Raw genomic sequence first — 6,050 nt, 5'->3', positions numbered from 1 at the left:
CAGTCATGAAACTTGGACACAGCAATGAACCTCTCTGGGCCTCGGATGACACATCTGCAAAATGGGGGCTAATGATACCTTTCCTGCCCCAGAGGAGGACATGGGGCTGCTACCATCCCCTGGTCCTCCTGCAGCTCTCCGAGGCTATCATCTCAGCTCCCTCTCTCTTTCACTCTTAGGGCACCTCATCTGCAAGCGATTTGGATTCTTAGGTCACCATACAGCCTCGTCTCTGTGCAACCCGCTGTGCCCTGGGCTCCTACCTCTCTCCCATCCACATCCTCCCACCCTTGGGGTCTTGGCAAATGTGACTGCCACCAAACAGGCACTGCAGACACAGCCCCCAGAAGTTCAGGCCACCACTTCCTTCCCTGCTCCACCTCCCACTGTCCAAAGAAACCCAGAGGTTAGATAGCAAGGTCCAGATTCCCTCTAGGACCAGAAGCCAGGCTCTGTGCTCAGCTCACAAGGCATTCTGGAGCTGGCAGGACCCTGGACGATCCTGTGTGTACAGCCGGGCTCTGCGGCTCCCATCTTTGTGCACGCCCTGCACACAAATGCAGGCAGCGGCCCTACTCGATTCTCCCACAAAGCACACACTTTCCTGCTCTCCCTCCCCCCTCTATTTCTCTCTCTGAGCTGTGCTCCCAGAACACACCCTCCCAGCCCACCAATCCTACACACGCCACTGCGCTTTACAAGCATCAGCTCAAGAATCTCCCAGTTCCCCGCTTGCTCCCTCCACTCTATCTCTCCAACTCCTCCACCCGCAAAGGGTGGGCCCCTGTCTGCCCACAAGACGAAGATGCCTCAGCTTCTCCAGGTCTGCCTTTGCAGGAAGAGGACTTGCTGGCTTCTTGCAGCCCCTCACCTCCCTTTCCCTGCAGGCAAAAGCAGCCCAAGGCCCCCACAACCCAGGCAGCCCCTCCCCAGCATCTGGTGAGGGGACAAGAAGAAGGAAGAACTGTGGGTTCTTTTCCCTGAGACTCCTAGATTTTGTACCAAAATGCAGGGTGTGCTCCTGTTTGCATTTTTTTTTTTTGTTTCCTTTCTGAAAATAACCATGAAACTATCATTTCCTCCCACTGCCTTTTCCCTATCTTATTTGGATTAGCAGAGTTGCTGCAAGAGGTGGTTTGGAGCCACTGACAGCCTCCTTCCCTGACCTGGGTCCAGAGAACTCACAGGTGGCTTTGGAGCAGGTGCTGGGTCCTCTGGGGTAGAAGGAAGGGGTGCAGGTGCTGGGCACCATGGGGTCGCTGTGACCCCCTCAGTCAGAGACCCCTGGGAAACTGGGTTTGAACTTGCCTTGTGCCCACATTAGAAAACATCAGGAACAACCTCAGGCCTGGCTTTCTCTCTGTAGCTTTTCTGGAATGGGGGGCAGCAGCTCGGCCCCCTCCATTGGCTGACGGGTGAGGAAGTTGCAGTTGATACAGGCTCTCCACGTGGGAAGGGGTCAATCCAGAAGAACGGGTGCTTATACAAGAAGAAAAACGGGGTGCATGGCGAGAGGGGGTGCCTCTCTTCCTTTGTTTGTATCCAATGCTTCCTCCAACGCAACTGCTCCGGGCCTTCATGCTGCTCCCTGAGAAGCAACCTCGAAAGGAGCCAGCTTCAGGGTTGGGGGCAGTCAGAGAGACCCCCGAAGGAACCTGCCTCTCATGCCACCCCAGGACCTTCAGGGCACAGCCCACCGAAAACCACCACTTGCTTGAGAAACTGAGAACTTCCCTGTAATCTCAGCACTTTGGGAGGCCAAGGCAGGAGGATCGCCTGAGGCCAGGAGGTTGAGGCTGCAGTAAGGCTGAGACAGAGCAAGACTCTGTCTCAAAAATATAAAAAGAAAAACAAAAGAAAGAAAGAAATGAGGAGGCAGCAACCCAGGCCTCTGTGTCCCAAAGATGGTTCTTTCGCAAAGCCCCTGTCACAGGCCTTCAGCCTCTGAAGCCCACCGCTGCCTGACTTGTTTCTGGTTGAAGAGAACCCTGCGGGAGGGTCCTCTGCTGATGTTGCCGTCCCTGGGGTCTGGCCAGTTGCAGTTCCATGAAAAGCAAAGGATGGCTGACGCTGGAAGAGGGAACATGGACTAAAGTTGCCTGACCTGGCCTTCCTGGCAGAGGGAGTTGGGGCCCCCGGGACCCTTCCCACCCTTGTTTGGCCTCTCTTCCCTCCTGCTGTGTGCCTTCTTTGGGGATTCCTTCCTGATCAGTCCAGAGACACAACAGGCCAGGGCTGGGGGCTGGCAGCTGGCCTGGCCTCAGTGGCACCACTGTCTCCTCCTATCCATCAGTGAGGTTCTGTCCACATGCCCCTCATGCTGGGTACCACCTTTCACTGTGACCAGATTCAGTGGCATGTGCCCCATCTAACTTCTCTCTGCCGACCTGCTGCAGTGGGACCTATCCCTTTCTTTGAGGGTCCTGGCTTGCTCCGAGGGTGCAGGCCTTGGCATGAAATCCTCCCTAAGCCCCGCAGTCCTTCCTGACACATCCACACTATGCATCCCTCGGTTCTGCCTCTTCCTCCCCAGCGGGACCCTTCTCCTCCCTCAGGCTGAGCTGCTGGGCTATTTGGGGCACTGCTGGGCTTGTGGTGTAATCAGTGCCTAGAGATAATTGCCACCTGCCCTGCCGGTGTCTGGGGGCTGTCTCCACCACAGCAGCAGGGGGTGGACACTGGGCAGCCAGGCCAGCAGCAAGGTCAGGCTGGGGCAGTCCTGCCCTCTCACCAGGCCTGCTGCTCATGCGTGGGACTTGCAAGGATTCCCTAGCAAAGCCGTGAGTTCCTAGAAATTATGCCTACCTGGGACACTCTGTGGCTTCAGCTGGGGGTGGATGGCTATCCCAGCCAGGAGACAAAAGTCCTGAGGCTACTCTATGCTCCCACTCAGCCCAAACCCTGTTCTCCCATACTGCCTTCCAAGGTCAGGGGATACCCTGGGCTGTTGGCCTATGGACAGAACAACAGCCAAAGCAATAGGGACTTGGATTTGACCTTCAGCCCACCAGGCGTCATCATCCTCCTTCAGGGAGGCAGCGAGGGCTAACGAGACGACTGTGAGGGTGAGTCTACCCTAAATGTTAGCTCCCTTCCTTTTTGTTATCTTCTTTTCTGCTCCAAGGAAGCTTGGGTTTAGACAGCCTGGGTTTAAATGCCTGTCCTTTTCACTTAGCCGACTCTGTGACCTTGGGCAATTAGTCCAGCCTCAGTTTCCTCATCTATAAAAAGGAGATGATCAGAGGAGCTGCCTCACCAAGTTACTACAGAATACATGATCTAATACATGTAAAATGCTTTGCCCAGTGCCAACAAGACTCTACAATGCTGGGTATTATTATTGGGAACTGCAAAGGGCAGAGAATGGGGGTTGGGAGCATCCATATGCCAGCTCTAGAATGCCCAGGAAAGAAAAGCAGGGCTGAGGGGACAAACCTCAGTCAGCCCCAGGGCCGGACTATTGCAGCTAAGATCCTGGAGGATGGGGGTGGGGCATCTCACAGACCTTCACTGTCTAGGAGGACTCACTCCCACTCTTTTGACCTCATTTCCTGTAATGTGGTGTCATATAGGCTTTTTGAGGCCAGAGCACACCAAATACCTGTGGCTGCTTTATTTTCCGAAGAGAAAGTCAGCAGCAGCAACATCCAGATGAAGTACTCTGATCTTGAGAGATGCAGAAATGGAATTATATTTCTGTCTCTTTCTTTTGTGTTACAGTAAAAAGGTTATTTGTCCTAATACTTGAATTTCTTTACACAAATATTTGTGGGCCTGTCACTTGAAAGTCCACTCACATAAATAAATTTCTGCTTTCCAGAGTGAAGCATTTGGGGGTGGGTGGCAAATGGGCTGAAGGGCTGGGCCTAAAGACCAGGACTGACAGGGTCAGCCCACCCCCAAAGCAACCAAGCAACCCAGCACCATTTCTCCCTGCTTCAGTGCCTTCCCCAGCAGTGCCCAGAGCTCCCACTTCTGACACCTTGTATCAACAGGCCAGACCAGGACAGCACCTCAGCTCTCCAGCCCCACCATCACCAAAGTGGGAGCAAAGAGGGACAACTGGGTAGGAACATCAGCCAAAAGTACTAGATACTGCCCCATGGAGATGGAAAAGAAGGGAGAAGGCCAAAGTGTAGGGAGTGGGGCATGGGCACTAATCTCACCCACCAGGAATGTCTCAACCCCAGTTAGAGCCATGAGGGCCCCAGCTCAAGGCAGCAGCTCTTAGCCACACCACAGCCTGGCATGAGCCCCACATCACAGCCATCCTGAGCCCCATCTCAGGAGCAGTGTCTTCAGTGACTTCCTCTGACTTCCCCTTCCAGGTGTACCCTTCAGCTACCTGGAGGAACAGGCCACCCAGACCCAACTCAGAATCTTAGGAACCTTGGATGCAATGGTCCTCCTGCCAGTTCTCTCCAGCGGGCACCTCCTATTGTGAGTCTGGGGCCATCTTAGAGCCTACCTGTCGGGCGGCTGCCCAGCCTGGACAGCCCTTGGCGTGATGCCCAGGGAACATATCATCCTGGGGGAATTATTTTCCCTCCTGGTGCACTCTCCCTCACTCGCGTCTCCTCCCAGGTTCTGTGAGCTAATCAGAGAGAAGGAGGGGGAGGAGGGGGTGCTGCTTGCCTTCCCCGTTATCTGCAGCAATCCATGGTGACTAATGCTCCCAGTTGGTAAAAAGGCAGTGTAATCAAAACACTTTTTTTTTTTAGTCCTTAAAGTTAGTCATTCTCCCAGAGTGAGGAAAAAAAAAAAAAAAAAAAAACCCACAGCAGGCACCACGAGATGCAAGCTGAGAGGCCCACACTGATGGATGGAACCAAAGCATTGGCTGTGGCAGCTCCTGTGGGTCAGAGGCCAGGGCCCCTCCTCCTCTGGGCCCTTGGCTATCCTTCCTCCACACCTGCATTTGTTCTTGCTTTCCCCAACATCTGGGCCTTCTGATCCCTCAAGGACGACCATGTCAGGGGCTGCCCTCTGCTCTCACCCTGCCCGGTGCTGCCACCTGCTGGCCCGGCGACCTCCGTGCTGGAGGAAGCATATAAAATCTTGCAGGATGAGGCCGAGCCTGGCACCACTGTCAGTTGCCTGGTCCTAGGGTGGCCCTCCCTCCACCCACAACCAAGCCATTTAGTAGTGATGCTTCACCTGGCTCCATCTGCCTGCTGGCTTCCAACCTCACTGTGCCTTGACAGAACCATAGATTGTTGGAGGTGAAATGGCAAACTGTAGTGGCAACAACGTAAGGGTCAAAGTCAGGGTGCTCAGGTCAGAAACCCCACTTCACTGCTTCATGAAGCTGTACTATAGCTTCATGGCTATACTTCAGCTCCATCACCTGTGAAAAGATAATAATGACAGTATCTACCTTATAGGGTTGTGGCAAGAATTAAATGTGAACTGCTTAGAACAGTGCCTGTCGTGTCATGAGCACCCAGTTATTATTAACTTATAATAAAAATAAAAACAAATAATAAAGTGGAATATAAACCATCACATTACCCTTTCTTGTCCAAGGCAGATATGACTAATCAATCACAGAACTTCCCCATTGATGGCAGATTCCCCAGAATACTCAACACTGATTCTAGGCAGTTAATCCAAGCTGGAACATGAGATAATATCCATTCGCCATCCCAGATCTAACCTGGACCTTTCCCATTGTGATCAAGGAAGATGAGGCCCAGAGGAGGAACAAGACTCCCTCAAGCCACTTGGAGACAGAGCCATGGGTCAGACAGGCATTCCTGGTTCTGCCTGCTGCTTGCCGGCCTGGTTTCTGATGTGTCACTTCACCCTGACCTTTGAGCAGTCCATGTGGGCTTCCCACCACTGAAAATCTCATCCTGATTTCCTCCATCTTCTCCCACCCTTGCTCCTCCTCCTATGTCCTTGCCCAATGGCCCCAGGAAAGCTGTTGTTCTGAGAAGTCCTGCTGAGCAGGTGCAGAGCAGGGAGAAGTAGGTCAGTGAGGCCACGCAGAAACCTGAGGCCTGCGTCTGAATATCTGCAGGAGCCTCCCTGAGGCATCAAGACCTTTA

Source organism: Saimiri boliviensis, chromosome 13, assembly GCF_048565385.1.
Source record: "Saimiri boliviensis isolate mSaiBol1 chromosome 13, mSaiBol1.pri, whole genome shotgun sequence".
NCBI lineage: Eukaryota > Metazoa > Chordata > Mammalia > Primates > Cebidae > Saimiri > Saimiri boliviensis.
Note: the sequence above shows the minus strand (reverse complement) of the source record.